At 40.7% G+C, this 19,403-nt stretch overlaps 1 protein-coding gene across 4 annotated transcripts in view; it reads right to left on the bottom strand.

Moving 5' to 3' along the window:
- Nucleotides 1-2,299: 2,299 nt before the first annotated feature.
- The window catches only part of LOC110838714 (uncharacterized), a 456,091-nt gene continuing 438,987 nt past the window's right edge, over nucleotides 2,300-19,403 (bottom strand). For all 4 annotated transcript variants that reach the window (XM_087341090.1, XM_087341092.1, XM_087341091.1 and 1 more), the window contains one exon: nucleotides 2,300-2,973. The gene's annotated coding sequence lies outside the window, so the exon portion shown is untranslated. The remainder of the gene's footprint in view (nucleotides 2,974-19,403) is intronic.

Genomic DNA, 19,403 nt, shown 5'->3' with positions numbered 1-19,403 from the left:
ATACTCTCAGTCTCTTTCGGGTGTAATTACGCCTGAGCTCTGTGTGTGTCGGAGTCTTCTCAAAGGCGAACTAGGTAGGGTATTGCAGTTTCCTGGGTTTCGTTCAGCCACGCCCTGTGCTACCGCTGCTGCTTATATCATCATCATCATCAAAGAGCAAAACACAAAGACCAGCCAGCAGAAGGAGGGTTCAAAGGCGAAACGTATAAAGTTGTCTTACAGGCAGAAGGAAAAGTATTCGTCTCCGACGCGCGACCGATCTTAGAGTTCGGATACAAAAAACGAAATTGAAGTAGAAGCCTACAGGATAAATGTTTTCCCTTAAAAAAATAAATTCTGACTGATTTTTGATGTCATGTTTTAATAATAGTTCCTGTAAGTTTGTTGAACCAAATTCAAAGCCACGGAAATCACCGGAAAATGTGACACTGCCAAGGATTGTTTGGTGAAGAGAATTACGAAAGTTCTCTCCTCCATCTTCCTGGTGTTCCTGTCTTCAGGTCCAAATATTCTCCTGCGTTCTTCCCATAAGGCGAGAGACCAAGTTTTAGACCCACACAACACAATCGGTTGAACGAGTTCGTTGATGTTTTAAACAGAAAAAAACAACAACAAAAGAGTCCGAACCACGCGACAGCAAACATTTCTCGTCAATGTAATTTACGTTTGTTACCAAACAATAAAATTTTATCGCATTATCAAAAGAAAAAATCATTGGTTACCTTCGGAAAATGGCAAAACACTTGGGCGACCCGCGTGATCGATTCTTCAAGACGTCACGTTCTTGCACTGCGTTTCGTTCTGAAGAAGGAACCACCGTTCTCTACAATTAGAGATCTTAACTTAATTAAGAAACCATTATTGAAATTTTGTGGTAAGGAGAGAGGGGGTCCAAGGAGGAGCTGGATATTACATTTTATAATGAATACAGCAGATGTTGCCATTTTTTCTTATATTCTTCCGTTGAAATCCTCCCCTTAAGAACTTAAAAAAAAAAACTGTTTTGCATTTTGATGAGGTAAGTAGCTTTTGTTCTGTGGGGATTTCCAAACTTTTGTTCAATGTAAGACGGTTTAAACACAGACGAACCTGAGCACGATTTTGTTTTGCGACAGGACAAACTGCATTTCAAATCCCACAAAACTGCTCCTCCTCCTAACTTTGGCCCACAATCGATGTTCTGAGCTCTGACGCCGTGTGGATCTGCCGGTAGACACTACAATTTCGGAGGAACATACTGCTTCCATCTTCAGGACTACGTGTGTTCCCCCTGAACGTTGGTACGTTCATATTCACACAGCCTTACAACCCAGAACACCAACATCGGCAGTGTACAGAACTGCTCAAAAGATTTCAAACTTTCGCGACGGTACAAATCTAATATAAATCCTGTTTCTGTAAGATATGTTGTGTTTTCGACGTTTCGGAGATGCTTACTACTAGCGTTGGTGGCTGCCTATAGTACTAAACGACTTCATGACCCTGAAGACGGCGATGTGTCCTCACACCATGCACCTGATCAACTGGTGGTCCCCGTGAGAGGCCACAGTCAGCTGTCGTACGTCATTAATTGTAACAGCTGGGAAGTTCTTCGAAACCCCAAGTTAAAATGCCGTGAGGCACAGCCATGAAATAAGAATGTCCGATGCCTGTTACAGATAACCGACTGTACGGGGTCCTCCTTGAGACGCTGACAGTCGCTGAACGAATCGAATTACCCACCTCCCGTTCGCAAGAGAAATCCACTGGAAAATGTAGTTCACTCCTTATTTCTTCAAGGTTCATTTCCTCCGTTCAGGCTTTTGAACCAGAAGTGCGTGGCAACTGTCAGCGTTGCCAGGGGCATTCGGAGACAGTCAGGCTACTGAGCTACGCACTAAGCCAAGGTCCACAACTCCGCTGACTTTCACTGTCCTGGGCCGTGTTTCTGTGCCCGGAGGTCCTTGAATTCAAGACCAGGGCGACGATAAATCTCAGGACACTGGGCCCACCGAATCTCAAAGAATCTACCAGATCCGAACAGCCTGAGGACGACTGCGTAAAATATGAAGATCTATCGTAATGGAAACAAAATTTTCAGCTTTAATTACAAAAGTAACCAAGGAACTCCATGACGCAGATCTCGTCTCATTATTATTTAAGAATTCAGTCCGTACCGCGAAGAAAACACTACACTTCACCATTACGAAGATCAAATAGTTAACGCTGTTTAAGGAAATAATCGCTGTTTATTCTGAGACTCAAAGTTCTCTGAATAATACTTAAAAACTCAGTCCGTACCGAAAAGAAAACACAACTCTTCACCATTACGTAGATCAACTGGTTAACGTTGATCGCTGTTTATTCTTGGAAAAACATACGAAACTTACAAACAAGAAATAAAGAGTTACTAATTGTTAAAGCAGGTGGTACATATAGTTACCACTGAGCTCCAAAGGGTTGTTACTTCTATTGAGAGTCGCTGCTAAAAATCATTTAAGCATTCACTTGGTTCTTCTGCGTGGTGATTAAATTCACCTGATGTACAGTCGTAGTTTTTTTATTGCTAAAAGTCGGTCATTCATTCTGTCAGGGCAACAAGCAGTCCTCACTACGAACCAGTTTGTGAAGCTACGTTTTCACTGGAAGGAATGCCGGGTTATTTGGGACACTCAGAGCTCCCAATTACAAGACCCTAATATAAAACGGAAGATGGTTTTTTTGTAATAACATAACTTCTGTCGTATTACGACCTCAGCTCATAGGAAGTGCATTAACTTTTATTTTATGTAAATTAGAGTACCTTGTGGTCTTTTTTTTAAATATTGGCATATAACATCATTAAGCTCCGGTGTAATGTCATTGCATTTTAAGTACGGGTAATTAGTACCAGCGTTTTAATGAATACGCTAGCAGCATTATATTCCGGTCTTATAAATGAACTTTGCAACAAGTCCTCCCACTTGCTCCAGCGTCGCTTTATGTACTATATATCTGTAAAAGAGAGAAGAAAGAAGCATCATTAGTTCATATTAATTAACCCTCGCCGTACTTCATTTCCCTACTCCACCATTCACACTCCATCCCTAAAAGAGCACCAATGAATTCAAAGCTAAGCTGCAAATTTCTATCGCCTTCATACAAATTGGTAACTACCACATTCGGAAAATCACCGGTGTGAAAATCACAAAGATTTGAAACGTTCTGTTAATGTTTGTCAGAAAAAACTAAGATGAATGACCTCTGTGGGGGTTTAACAACGTTTCGGAGGAAAGTACCGCTTCCATCTTCACGGTGAAGAGGCGACAACTTTATCTGAGACGTTAATAACCATAAAAAAAACGCCATCACAGCTAAGAGTAGCTATACAAAAAGATTTCACCGCCGTGAGAACCTCAGATCTCTTACATTAAGTTGAATTAATGTCATTACTTAATCTACATTAAGTCACATTTCTGAGTCGTTTCAGACGAGGTATTTTTGATGCAAATGATAAAGAATGGTCAACGAGCCAAAGTTTGGTCAAAACATGTAATTAAAATATTGCTAAATGTTCTATACGCGGGCCCGTATAAACGAAAAAAACATTTAAAGTCTGGCAATAGAAAGGAATTGGCATTCTTATAGTTTGCATGCGTCGAAGAACACATGGGCCCCTTCCATGTGCGTCTGTCTGTCTGTCTGTCACACTTTCCAGCAACAAATTCAACTCAGGCCATTGTTGGACACACTTCTACAACAATGCGAGGCTATATTATTGTTAGATAATCTCGGATAACTTTATTTCAACAATCGCCTTTGATGTCATTGTTGCATCTGTTATTATCTTTGTTGAACACGTGACGTTATCCCCGTGATGCGGCGGTAAAGAACGTCTCTGGAATTTTGCTGTACTCCAAAGAGTACATCTTCCCATTATCACAAGTTTATTTAACAACGCTGTCTCAGTCGCATAGCTCGCGGATACCATCACCCTAATGTATACGTGTGAAACATGACATATTACTTTTCGAAAGAAGAGTCCTGCATTGCCGGGAATCGAACCCTGCTGCTTAGAGAGGTGCCTGAACCCCAGAACGTAAGGTTTATCAAAGCAAAAGCTACTGTTCGCATTAATTTCCCTTGTCATTCTATTACAGACACTAAAATACAAATAAAAAGTTACAGTGGAACCACGGTTTCGGAGAATTCGACGTAAATACGTCTCTGTATTTAAATTATATTTACGTCTCTGTAATGTAATGTAATGTTATCTTCAATGTCATCCATCTTGTTACGAAAACGGATTGTTGACGGCAGTAATGTAACACAACAATGCCGAGTAAACAGATGACGCTTCCTAGGTAACATAACAATGCACGCAAGCTGACCATTGTTGTCGGTCGATATTTACACATTGTTGATATGGATCTTACACGTTTTTGCGGAATGACCCTTCCTTATAGACGAATTTACGTCCAAAAAATGAAAATATTTTTGCTGCATAAATGAAGGTTCCCCACACCCCCAAAATACCCCACTCTTTAGTGGTGTGAACGTCAACTCCCCCCCCCCCCCAAACCCTACACCCCCAGCCAGCACTACAAAACCCCATGTGCCATGTTACTGTCGCGTCAACGTGTGATTAATGACTCTTACAACAATGACACCCCTAGTTTGAACCCCCTCCCTCAGTAGCCACCCCCGAAACAGTACAATGCTTTATTGGCCAACAATGGGGCAGACACACTGACGCCAAATCGCTTACTATTGGACGGTTACGAAGCGCAAAATTGGTCCGTTCGGAGGCTGTGCGCGAGCTATTCATCCGTTGACGTGTGTGTTTTCGGAAATGGGGTGCAGCTAAACAACTGCCCGATAGGTAGGGGGGCTCTGTATTAGCCTGATGACCCACTCCCCTGCGACGATCACTGATACACCAATAAAGAAGTCTTCTGTTTCCAGAGGCAAACAGATGTCAGGCGAGAAGACGACTTGACATTTAAGTATCGTCGTGAATCACAGGCTTCCTTAAAAAGTTGACAGTCGCTCGGATTGCCAACAAATTCCTCGCCTTTTGTTGAACTTTGACTCTTTGTTCGAAGTGTAAAATCCTTTCAACAACCAATAACGGAAAAACAAACAAATATTCTAAAGTTAATATATTTTTAGCAATATTAACAATGAAAACTAGAAAAGTGCATTCCAGTGCGAACCAGTTCCTTCCTTTAAGTGAATAAGACGTTGATTTTCTCATGAAAACTATTTTGAACAACAATGAGCTCTACGGATTGCGTCTTTCCATTGTTGTTACACCTGTTGCTTACAATGGAACCACGGTTCCGGAGAATTTGACTTAAATACGTCTCTGTATTTAAATTATATTTACGTCTCTGTAATGTAATGTTATCTTCAATGTCATCCATCTTGTTACGAAAACGGATTGTTGACGGCAGTAATGTAACACAACAATGCCGAGTAAACAGATGACGCTTCCTAGGTAACATAACAATGCACGCAAGCTGACCATTGTTGTCGGTCGATATTTACACATTGTTGATATGGATCTAACACGTTTTTGCGGAATGACCCTTCCTTATAGACGTATTTACGTCAAAAAACTTACTACAATACAATCTGAAGTTACGAATTTGGTAAAATAAAGAATTGAGACGAACAATTACTATTTTTTTCGCTATTCAATTTTACTGGCCACATCGAGGATGAAATGAATTGAATTAGTAACTGATACTCGAGGGTTCGTCCGCTGTTCGCGTCTCCGGAGAAAGTTTTGGGACAATTTCATTCTTCTCCGAAAGAGACAGGAGAATAACGCAAACAATACTCGTGACGAGCTGCAGTCGGGCTCCTTTCGCATTTTTGTTTCTGGATATGAACTGGGGGGGGGGGGGGGAAGGACAGAAATGGCGTGACGAGAGACGAGGGTCGCAAACAACGATAACGCGGAGGAATAACTACTTCTGCGTTGTAGCAAATCCGAGGGGGGGCACATGTCAGGGGGTTTACGTTATTGTTTGTAGAAAAAAAATTGTGACGGTTTGTGCGAGTTTGTTGTTTTGTGAAAGCCGCCGTAGGGGTGTACATTAAGTCTTAAACGTCACAAAATTCAAGATAAATCTGTAGTCTGAAAACCCTGGCTTGTGTATCAATTCATACGTTTATTTTATGTGGGAACTGTTCTACTAGAAAATGGCGTTTCGGGGAAAACGTGCCCCTTCCATCTTCAGGATTCACCGAAGCAGTACCCTTGTCCGAAATACTGGTGACCAATTTCAAGATCACACAGCGTCGCTACCCAGGAGACCGTAATCAACAAATTCGCTGCCTCCAGAACCTCAAATCTAAGCAAATTAAGGTTTAAGACAGATATGACCCTTTATACAGCCCAGTGATAAATGATCGTCTCACCTGCTTCAACAATTTATCAGTAAATTATGTTTCGTATGATTCTCGCTGAAAACAGCGATTATTTCCTTAAACAGCGTTAACCAGTTCATCTTTGTAATGGTGAAGTGCGGTGTTTTCTTCGCGGTACGGTCTGAATCTTTAATATTAATCAGACGAACTATGATTCTCAGTGTAAACAGCGATTATTTTCTTAAACAGCGTTAATTAGTCGATTTTTGTAATGGTGAGGTGTGGTGTTTACTTCGCGGTACGGACTGGATTATTAAATATTAATCAGACGAACTTTGGCTTCGAAGGGTTAATTAATTATCAGATTAAACAGCGATTATTTCCTTAAACAGCGTTAACTAGTCGATTTTTGTAATGGTGAAGTGTGGTGTTTACTTCGCGGTACGGACTGAATTCTTAAATACGATTCAGACGGGCTTCTACACACCCCTGATATAAATAACAGTTAAACATTTGGGTCTCTGTTCACATACGTATCACTGCGCCCTGATTTTGTCCCCGTGTGTGCAAGGGTCTATTAGCTCCGTGAGAAAAACATTGGTACGTCATGTGTGTACTTAGAGCACGTGTGTGACTTATCTGTGAGGATTTTGACCAGCCAGGACCCCGGGGAGCGGAGGGCAAAAGTGTGAAAAAAGTGACCCACTCGATGAGACAGAGTGCGTATGCAAATACGCGGATTTTGCAGCACTAACAAACAGAATTACCAACATCGTCTGTTAAAAAATAACTGGGAAATGTTTCTTTCCACGTGCTAGTTCGTCGAACCGCAGGTAAACTCTTGCATTACAATTTCAGCCACGAGCTTCCTGATACACGCGTCACGGAATTTTGTTTTATAAAATGTAAATAGAAGGAATTGAAATGGATCAACGCAAGTGCGTTTTGGTTCCAGTCCTGTCTGTTAAAATTTAACTTGGTATGATGATGATGATGATGATTCTTTGCCACTGGGTTTTCGGGCATTCTTAGCTTTTGACAGTTCCCTAACAACACACACTTCTCTAAGTCCACAGATATGCACATTATTCTGTCTCATAACCTAAATACGAATGTCTTGCTCCTAAAAAAATGTATTATCTGAAAGGATTTTTCGCTCTTCATTTGTCGCTGACGTGGAAAAATTCACGCTACATTCATTAATTTTGTTCTACAACTTATAAACGGTTGTCTTAACTTCTCGTATGCACAAGATACGACAAATACAAATTTATCGATTACTTCTTTCTGTCATGTTCTTTTCTGATCAACATTTTCGTCTTTCAAACAATCGGCGAAGGAAAACGCTCTTATCCGCCGCTTAGATTCATTGTTATAACTTTATCAATTCATTTTCAATTATTACTCCGCGTTTTTCAGCCCTTTTTATCGTGTGACTTTATCCAATTGTTGAACACGAAGTTCACACAAATTCAGCGAGCACCAGTCAGCCAACACAGGCCGTAAGGTGCCACATTATCTCTGGAACATTCGCCAGATGTTTTATACGCGTCGATTCGGTCGCCTTCTGATGCTATTTTGTTTTGATCGCGTCCACGTGACCCTCGACCAATCCACGAACAGAGTCCAATATGACTGATAACCTCAAACAATAGCAAGGATGTCGGATAGTTTTCCAGGACGTAGTATCCCTTTCATTTCGCGCGTGGCCTTCGGAGGCGCATGCGCGTATAAATAAACATTTGACAATAGATGCGCGCGCATGTGACTCCATTGTTACATCTCTTAGTCAGATGAAGGGTGAAAGGAAAGTTTGATAGATGATTGTGGGATGAGGAACGAAAGAAGAATACATCTACGGGGGATAAAGAGGTAGGTGGGAAGGGGGCGGTGTACGCATTAGGGGCAGGATTAGCGAACACAATGGTATATGAAGAGCAGAGTCACAGAATTTTCGTTAAGGCCAGATTATAAGAAAAAGAAACTATGTATGAATTGTGTGAAAAATACGAATAAGCCCTCTTAAGTTTACAGAATTTTATACGAAATCATAAGGATCTGGTAGTTATTACAAGGATAAGTAACTTTAATTCGTGATGCGTCTAATTTTGATCTCGACTGTTCAACTGATACACAACTGTAAAGTCACTAGAAAAATCTCCGGCCAATGGTTATGGTATAATAACACATACTTTTATAAATATTATCATTTATTTATTTTATTTTATTTAGTGATCTGTCTGACGACAGGTCCATATGAACAGGATCCTTCCATCCTTTTCTCTTCTCGGACTGGGACCTGTTCATATACGTTCTTGGCAGATGATCCAGAAGTGGTTTGCCATTGCCTTCTTCTGTGTGTGAATGGAGTAATTGTTGGGATGCCACGGAGGAAAACTCCGTGTTGCCTAGACCACGGCCTTGCCCAACATAAGTTATAAATTCGGGCACAGCCGGGAATCTAACCCTGAGACCCCAGGATTACAAGGCCAGCGTTCTAACCGCTAGACCACCTCATCTTATTATTATTTAGTGTTCTGTCTGACGACAGGTCCATATGAACAGGATCCTTCCATCCTTTTCTCGGATTGGGACCTGTTCATATACGTTCTTGGCAGATGATCCAGAAGTGGTTTGCCATTACCTTCTTCTGTGTGTGAATGGAGTAATTGTTGGGATGCCACGGAGGAAAACTTCGTGTTGCCTAGACCACGGCCTTGCCCAACACAAGTTATAAATTCGGGCACCGCCGGGAATCGAACCCGAGACCCCCAGGATTACAAGGCCAGCGTTCTAACCGCCAAATATCTCTTGACGGGCAAGAAATGATCAAAAACCACATAAGATTTGAGACAATGCAGACAGGACAGGCGTCTAATGTGGAAGGATATTAAAATCCGACTGGTAAAAGTTGGTTCTAATGCCAGACACTTGTGACGAATGATATAAAATGCTTGTATATTACTGACATACGACTAATGACTTAGCAAAGATAACGCGAAGTCTTGAGAATCGCTTGAAAAACGTCTTCCGATGGCAACTGTAGAGATCACACATGCATTATTATGGACGAGTTTACTCGGTCTGGTTTTATACAACCGACAACTGCTGCCTCCTCCTGGCAGTTAAGCCAACTACTTGACAGAATGATGAATGGTGATGGATGGTCAACACATGTGACATGGTTTGACTACAGACTCGCCTTGTTATTGTGTGGGGGGGGGGGGGGGGCTGAAGAAGGGACGCGGAAAACCAGGAAAATGACCAAACCACGAAGGGAAGAAACGGAGGATGATAATTCGGGAAGAGACACGTGGGGAAAATATTGGTTTCAGGCGATACGCGGTGGTAAACATGTATAAGACGGATCAGAAGAAACGCGAAAGATGGCGTTCGCGCAAGACCGGAATATGTCACGAAGACAAAGAATTTTGCTTTGGAAAGTTCTTATAATAACCCTTTGTGGTGATAAGAATTTCAGGGAAAATGAAATAAAGAAATTGGCGAATTTTTTTTGTAGATATTTGAAAAAAGATAAGACACGTAATATAAAACATAGAAACTGTATTCATCTTTAAGCTACGGCCATATTTACCCCCGGAGGGTAGAGTATATTTCCATACCTATTGGACAACATTTGCCCAGGACAGGGACCGGTGGAGGGCTTTGGTTAATTCGGTGATGAACATTCCCTAAGCCGGCTAGTTAGTTAGTTAGTTGGAAAGTAGGTTTACTCTTGAAATACAATTCTGCGTTAGATAAGAATAAATCTGTGATGAAGCAATGTCGAGCTATAATAAACTTTCGATGCGACAAAAGCGAAATTCCAGCACATGCATCCCTCCACGCCACCCATACACCCGGCATCTTCGTAAGTTGATTTGAGACTAAAGTAGAGAAATAATGGGAACTTAAATACATCTTGGATAATGCTGAAACATCAGAAAGTTTTATTTTGTTTGTTTGAGGGGAAAAAAGACGTACAAGTTAAGTGTGGCGCTTTCAGAGATAATTTTCTTTGAAATTTTCTCGGAGAAATGTAACGAAGTATTATTTTTGTTCACGTAATCTAAAGGAACTTTTACAAGATGCGACTTTAAATTAACCAAAGAACTCATTTCGTTTGTCAATTATGCATGTATCTTCGCACCTTTTCGCTTTTTCGTATTTTATTATTTTAGTTTTCTCGAAATATAAAAAGTTATACTCGTTAATGAAGTCATTTTTCTTTAATGTACTTCTTTCCAGGAATAGCAGACACACTGTGATCTCAAGTTCCTACGACGTGCTTCACACTTTTAAAAAACAGCGCGCACAAAGTAAATTCAGAGCTGGGGGGGGGGGGGGAGCCTATATTTACAAATTGTTCGTATTTTACGAAAGTTCTCTCTATGAAATATATTTCTGCCTTCCTTATACATGGCATATTTGTACTTCGCTCTCCCATCCATAAAACAAAAGAAAACAAGAAAAAATGTTTTATTAACATAAGTTAAAACAATAATTTCATTATATATTAATGATGATACATGTTTTTGACTTTAAAGCCGTTTTCAGGCTTCTCATGCACGAGATATCCATGAATCAGCAAACGATTTGAAGGGCGTGTGATTATTTATTTACAACACACACGAAAAATTTACAACAGAGCGAACGTGACCACGTGCGTAACAATTCTGTAGTTTACGTAAGTTTTTGTGCGTCTTATAAATAAACAATTACACGCTATTAAAATCGTCCGCTAATTTTGAACATCCCGTATATAAATCGCAGTGGTAACTATATGGACCATCTGCTTTAACAGTCTTTAACTCTACATTTTAACCACAGAATTTATTCATAAATTCGTACGATTATCAGAATAAACAGCGATTATTTACTTAAACGGCGTTAACCAGTCGATCTTGGTAATGGTGAAGATAAGTGTTTTCTTCGCGGTTCGGACTGAATCCTTAAATATTAATCAGACGAACTATGATTCTCAGTGTAAACAGCGATTATTTCCTTAAACAGCGTTAACCAGTTGATCTTCGTAATGGTGAAGTGTGGTGTTTTCTTCGCGGTACGGACTGAATTCTTTCATATTAATCAGACGAACTATGATTCTCACTGTAAACAGCGATTATTTCCTTAAACAGCGTTAACCAGTTGATCTTTGTAATGGTGAAGTGCGTTGTTTTCTTCGCGGTACGGACTGAATTCTTAAATACTATTTATTGAACCAGAGTCCTTGTGGTGAAGCTGAGTGTTTCTCTGCAAAATAATGCTTCAAAGAGACAAACACGTGTAAGTGATAATGCTTTCGGAACAACTCGGCCCACGCATTTCCACGTGTCATTTGTCTCCCTCAACCACTGCACTGTCCAGAGTCTCACTTCATTTAATTGGTTTGTTTGCTAAACACAATTGCCACAGAGTTTGTCTAATGCAATTAACTAAATTACAAGCGAGACCATTGTCCCATCCCACCGAACAGATAACAATTGTCGTCGAAAGAAAATTCTCTCTGCAACAATGGGGGGGGGGGAGAAATTCTGTTTTCTGACATCGAAAATTGCCTCTTACACTAACAGGATTGAATTGCTTGCTAGGGTAACCACTTCCGACAATTCAGTGGTCAGTGGTTTACCACAGAATAAACAGCAGAGTTCCCCATGTATTTCTTCTATCTGAGTCACCCCCTCTTTTCCGTGGTTTGTAGGGAAAAAATAAAACATTGTTATCCAATGCACAGTCGATCACGAACAATGAGAATTCCGCAAAGAAATACTTACAAATGCAGAAACTAGTTTTAAACTAAGAAAGATCACATTTAGAAGAAGTCAAGTGACGTGTATCTACAGCCTATTTCTAAGACGTCTATCGTCATATTAAATTGTATGAATATGTCCAAGGAATATGGACAAAAGCTGCCTACTGGCTGCAGCTGACCGCGAATCTGAAGTAACCTTTAAGGCGTTTGCACGATCGTGAACTTTGATCTTGGAGTTAGCATCCACCACCTGTGGGTAACAGATTGTCGGACATTTGTCGTTCGCACCCTTATAGCGTTAAACCTACCCTCTATTAGTTCACCCCTTATAAATCCCAACCTCCCTTAACGTTCTCCACCCCCTATTGAGACAACCTGATGAATTGCCTTGGTTCGACCCGCGAAGTTGGATGGACATTTGCTACACTCTGTGGTCCTCCATGTACACACATTGGCGACTTCGTGGCCGGGCTAAGGAAGATCCAGAGTAAAATCTTGCACACCGACGACATATAACTCACCAGGACTAACTACGCGGGGTAGACGCCTTCCTGAAGAGCTGCTACCTCGCGTGCTTTCACCCTCAGAAGCTAGAGAGCAAATTTACAAGTTTTCGGTTACGAAGGTTCCCAGGCAGTGCCCGCTCGTCCTTCTGACTCGAAAGTGGAGTAAGGAAAGAAGGTGAAGAGGGTCTTGCTTGGTTCGGGACCCTTTGTTTCGGGAGGGCGGAATTTCGTGAAATACTGATGTTAACACGGAGGGAGGTGTTTTAGGGAAAGGCATTTAGTGGAGCGTCAAGTTGACTGAACACGGAACACGTCCGAGCGCCGTGTTCCTCCGACCCTCTGTTGCTCTCGGCAAATGAACGAGAGCTGGATTTAGGCAGCGTTTAATTTGCCAAATGGACGGCTGGGCGACTGTCAATCTAGCGACCACATGTTCACTTTTACAAAGTGCATGTGTACACACTTTGTTCTGATTTGTTCGGCTTCATTATACGCCTCCTTCGCGATCCCCAAGTTACGTATATAAATTTAAGCGGAAATTTTGTGAATTTAAGTCTGCCGTGACGCGCATCATACAGAGTTTAATAATTCGTACTGAGTCACTGAAATATACAAGAATCACGATTCGTCTGTGAAACTGCGACCAAGGACTAAATAATGAAAAACCATTTTCACATATTAACCCCCTCCCCTCCAACTTCCTCAAACTTTAAGACATCAAACAAAAACTTAAATTTATTAATATAATAGACAAGAGATGGCTGATGATCGTTTTTCTTCAAATCACCATTTCCACAGCTGATATGGTAAGGGGGATTTTGGACCTTATGGAATAAGGTTTATTAAAGTGCTTACTACTTTAAATTTCTCAAAAATCTTGACGGATAATCCTCTAATTTAAACATAAATGCCTAAACCTCACATTCAGTCATTAATTTAATTTAAATTACGTAAGGACGAACGCAGAAAATTCACATCGGTTTAAAAGCTAAGATCATCATTTACCGAAAAGTAAATAAATTATCTCATAATTATTTTTATAATTTTATACTTATTTTAGGTAAGTTTTCAGGTTCTTACAGCGGAGATTATGAATACGACTGTGTCGAGTAGTCTGGTATACGTTAACCGACGTTTCAGAGTTGCTTGCTGCCTCCATCGTCAGGGTTAGAAGACTGTTAGACGCTACAACCCAGAAGAAAGCCATTTTCATAATCACCGCCATGAGAACTTCAAATTCTACCAAAGTAACTCAACAATTACAATTGTACCTGTAAATATAATAAAATTTCCCTTTCAGTGCACAAAGGAATAATTATCTAGGGCCCAATCGACGTACTCTAAAACAATGGCTTCTAGGACAATATAAAATCGCATTACCCTAGAATGTTCCATGAATCCTTTAGTTAATAATTACTGCCAAAATAATTCTCATGCATTGCATTAGTTGTGGAAGGGAAAGCATCTGCGTCGGTGGTAAATTTTTCCCTTCAGGACACAACAAATTACACGCTTAGCGAATCACAACGAACGTCACGCCATCTGTCGTAACCTGCAGTGAACTTGGCTGTGGTGACAAATGACAGGCGACACCCACACTGAGGAGAATAACACAGCGGTTTCATCATTGCCCCTCTGGTGATAAGTATTGATCATCGGGACAACAAATTGGTGTTTATGTGTACCATTTCAAATCAAAGTCGTTTCGCTGGAGCCAAATTGCCTCAATACTGGGACACTTCCATTACACTTATTAAATCTCACGCACAGAATTTCTTTCATAAATTAATTTCTTCTTAATCCATACAGATAATTAATTTTGTTCGAATATTGGTTAATTCTTTAACTATTTAACGACATAATTTCAAATGAAGGAGGAGCTCTCCCGTACAGAGCATGACAAACTCAGGGGAATAATCGGTAGGCAGCAATTCTGAATAAACTCTAGGTATCTACCGCCACATTAACCTGCTTGGAGCGGACTTAACTGATGGATGAAATTCAGAAACGATAATTACAGTGAAATACACCAGTCGTCACAACTTTAAGGCTACACGTTTCGATGAAAATTCAACATCATTACGTCTACAGCGTGTATCAGAGATTTAAAAATTGTGACCCGCGGAAAATTGGGATTAAAAAAACATAAACATGCATAACTAATCCCAAAATACTTGGAAAATAAGTCGAGTACAGCAACAAATTCCTCATTCCCATCTTCAGCATCTCTAGCACGTCGCAATGCAAATGTTAACAGGCAGAAAAGTATCACATTGCCCGTCAACACCCTAAGTAATTTTCAAGTGACCCGAGAAACAATGTCCTATGCGATACCCAATACGCAAGTCACAGTACCGCTCCTTCCACATCCTCACCAGTTCAGTATCTATTAATTATCATATCAACGACGGCGTTGTTACACACAATGTCCTTACAGTTACTCATACACGACTAAAATTCTATAAACTTTTCCTCTTTTATAAAGCACTGAATAAAAATAGTCACGGTATGAGAGTGACGTGAACCGGATTAAACCGGCTCAGGTTTCGGTCCAGTGGCGGGCTCTGTGAACACAGAAACGAACCTTCGAATTCTAAAAACAACGAAAATTGAACAGCTGAGAGACTATCAGCTTCTTAAAAGTAACTGTGATCCTCAAGTCTTTAATGGCTACACGAAAATAAAAAGGCAAACATTCGAGGATCAAATCGCAGACCGTGGGGATAGGGATTAGAGAGGATGCGGTCTATCAAGATTACTTCCGCGGGCTAACATACTGGTGATGATTTTATCGCAGTTTTTGGGAGAGGGGTGGGGTGGGGGTGGGGGTTGAAGTGTGAAGCTTATTGAAATCTCTCTACGACGGTAGCGGGCGGAGAGGGTGGCAGATGCACTTAGGCGAGCAGGGAAGGAGGGAGGGAGGGAGTATTGTACCCGTGCAGAGTAAAATGTTGTCCGTAATGTACAATGGTGGGACCAGTCTGTCATCTGAAGCTCACGGTGGGTGAACTTGGCTCAGAGCAGACCACAGCCGAGATGCGATCAAATCAGTCATCCATAAAATCACTGTGTCAAAACCTTAACACCAGCGACTATCACCAACAGAGGTGGATGACGGCTGCTGCGTGCAGGAACTGAATTTAATGCCTGGCGTAGTCTATAGACGCTGGAACCATTCATAGGCAAATGTCTCCCTCCGTCCTCTCCTCAGGTCGCGGAGGTCAGCTCTCTGCAGTGAGCGATATTCTGGATGTGGCGAGGAAGGGCACGGCCCTAAAGGCCTTTGTCTAAAGTTGCGGGCACAACTAAATAGAGAAAAATACGTAGAAACTGGAATTATTATTTCCAGTGACTTGTAATTACAGTCGCCGAACGAAAATTACCGTCTCATTTCAAGTCAGTCATTAACCAACCAACAAAACTAACCTAATCTTCAGAGAGCAGTCATTCTTAAGAAACTAATAGTGTCCTCATGTAGTCAGGAAATTCTCAGCATTTTATGGAAGCCGAAGGTTCATTACCGTGTTCACAAAATCCCGCCACCGGAACCTAACCTTTCCCGATCAACATTTTAGACGCATTTGGTTGGTCTCATTTTTTTATTCAGGTGGTCGACGGATGACAAAACGCCTTTTTATCTACGTTCGGGCTTCAGACTAACTCGAGGATGGAGACAGTAAGCACCTGTGAAACGCAGAGCACACGGAGGAGCATCCAGGAGTACAGCCGCCTCCAGACAACACACAATCACAATGTGTGTGACAGAGACTGAAATCACAAGGCCGGAGTTAGGCAGAAAAGGACTTGGAACAGCGAAGACGCGGTGATTTTTCTCTGCGTGTCAAAGCAACGTCACGGCCTTGAGAAATATCTAAAAAGGAAGGTTTTTACTTCGGAAAATTCTGGGGCTCTCGTAGTTTTGTGATCGACAACCAGACAGCAGCTCAGTCACTTAATCGTTGTTTGGTATGAAATTCTGTAATCATCACAGACGAGGAATTTCGATTACCGATTCGTGATTCGATCTTGGATCTCTTGACTAAGATCCAGGCACAAAAGTCTCGACCCCATATATCTCATATATCCCAAAATGTACAAGAATATCTTTATGCAGCGCTATGATCGAACGAACAACAGAATTACGATCTGCGCAACGCCTAACGAACGTCACGTGCGTTTATTCTGTCAGCTGTGTCTAGAGATCATTTCTGAAAAGGGAATTGTTTCCTTGGTAATGACAAAGTGCATTTCGATGGAATGAACACCTTCACTGCATAAAAACACGAAACGGCACGTACCGGAAAGACGCAGTGCGATTAATCCGTAAATATCTCATTATAATTACTCTTATTTTCAATTGACTGTCAAGCGAATTACAAATTACAGACTCCCGTTGAATAAAATGCAGATGTTATCTGCACATTATTTTAACCAGAATCTTTTTTTTGAGTCAGATAATTGTGTGTGGTCTATCATGTCCATAATTATAATTATTTTAATATAATTCGAGATGATAAATCATTGTCACGGCCAGGAACAGTTTCTTCCCCGTGAAGCTGTGTCACTTAATTTGCATAATAAAGAAAGCCAGCGAACAAGAAATCTCAAGCCTGTAAATCGTAGATCTGTGTCTTTTTGCATTCAAAAAGAATTCTGATATAAGATGTCCAATATGTTTTGAAAATACACGTTTCCTACTGCGTAATGTATCACCACGTCTTCTGCATTTAAACGTATTTTTTTTCAAGATTCTTAGTAAGCACGCTTCATCCCCCTTATGTCCACAAATTCTCCTGAGTACCCTCTCCTCAAATATCCCTAAACTCCGTCCTTGACTTCACGTGAGAGACCAAAATTTCACACTCTTATAAAGCGACATTTAAAATTACAGATTGATCTATTTTAAGATACCAGCAGATAAACAGAGGCAAAAACATTCGGACGCTTCCATTCAGCGTCATCCCCCCTGCGATCCAAATCTCAGCACCCAGGGGTTCTCTCACGCCCCACCCGGCTTCTGTTGACCACTGGCCCGGAAAACTGGGCCATTGTCGTGAACAACACCAGAGGGGCTTTTGCCCCGTCTCAATTAACTCCCGGATCGTCCCCTTGTCGTACCTCATAGAGAACACATTCTGGTTCAATATAGGAAGGTCCTTGATATCAAATGTCATTAATCCTTTGAAGCCGAAGCTCGTCTGAATAAAATATTTAAGAATCCAGTCCGTACCGCGAAGAAAACACCGCACTTCACCATTACAAAGATCAACTGGTTAACGTTGTTTAAGGAAATAATCGATGTTTATTCTGAGACTCATAGTTCGTCTGATTAATATTAAAGATTTCAGTCCGTACCGCGAAGAAAACACGACACTTCACCATTACAAAGATCAACTGGTTAACGCTGTTTAAGGAAATAATCGCTGTTCACATTGAGAATCATACGAAACGCATAAATACAAAATTGATAATTATTTATTTTTAAAACAGGTGGTACATATAGTTACCACTTGCATTTAAAGGGGTAATTTAAAATTTACTGCGTAATAATTAATTTCATGGAGAAAATTAGTTTGGTATTGCACGATTATCGTAATAAACAGCGATTATTTCCCTAAACAGCTTTAACTAGTTGTTCGTTGTCATGGAAACTTGTTTTATTTAGGGTAGCAGCTATTTTTTTTTTAAAACACGGATGAACTTCGTGCTTCCCGCGGTTAACCTAATAAAATTTCGCGTCCATTCACATCCGCCACGGGCGGGCCGACCTTTAATTTCAGTCTCATCACCTACCACTAACTTGCCACTGTGTTGACACTTTTTAATTAGTATTTTTTTTCACAACAGTGTTGACACATTTTCATTAGTATTTCTATACCACTTCGTACCACATTGGCATCATGTTATCACCTTATTTGACAGTCACTAATAAATATAACATTTGCTACGCTGTAAATTCCAATACGGTTCGATATCATTTGAAGGCTTATTTCGAATTAGCAATGGTTCATATTTAACTTAATGAAATGTAGCGTAATGTCTGTTTTATAAGCGATCACAAAAAGAATGAAAATAGAATTTATACTCGTATTTAAGAACACATCAACGAGTAAACATAGAACGCAGTTTACCCAAAGAGTGTTTTGTAAGATTATCTGAATAAACAGTGATTAAAAGCATTAACAAAATAGTCGTTGTCATGGAGACTGGTTGTTTTCTTTGCGGTAGAGACTAAATTTGTCTGTATAGATAACAGATAGTGTCGGTCGGTTATCATTTGCTTTTCAGGGATTTTGGAACTTACAGGTTAATATTTACGAATGGATGCGTGCGTGTGTTTTACAACCGTTGCCATGGTAATGTTGTAAATGGATTTTGGGCCTCGTGGGATATGACTATAGGTTTCCCGTCGTTCTTGACGGGAATTTCAATAGCCTTTAAATAATATTTAGGTGGACTTCGGATTCAAATCGATGAACAAAGGTGAACAATTTCTTTCAAGCCATTTTTGGTACGGAGGCAGCCATCTTCGGAACCTCAAATCCTATCAGGAATTTCTTTAAATACGAAAGGCCATTTTTAACAGCGTACAGCTTCAGTTCCGCAGTACATCCAATTTAGATCTCGATTTAAAATTTTCAGATTGCGGTGACGTGTGAATGACGTAGCGGGGGAGGGGGCGCGAGATTACGTCGTATTTTTTTTTTTTGCTGTTGGGTTGGTACCGCTGGTAGTGACGGTGTGTGGTTTGGCTTTGAATCCTGTGGTTAGGTCTGATTTGCATACTATTTAGCTTTATCAGTCAGTGG

The sequence above is a fragment of the Zootermopsis nevadensis genome, unplaced genomic scaffold, assembly GCF_977971745.1.
Source record: "Zootermopsis nevadensis isolate Lab colony 2312 unplaced genomic scaffold, Znev_1.0 Znev_ptg000061l, whole genome shotgun sequence".
NCBI classification, from domain to species: Eukaryota; Metazoa; Arthropoda; class Insecta; order Blattodea; family Termopsidae; genus Zootermopsis; species Zootermopsis nevadensis.
This window is presented reverse-complemented; position numbering and strand designations above follow the sequence as displayed.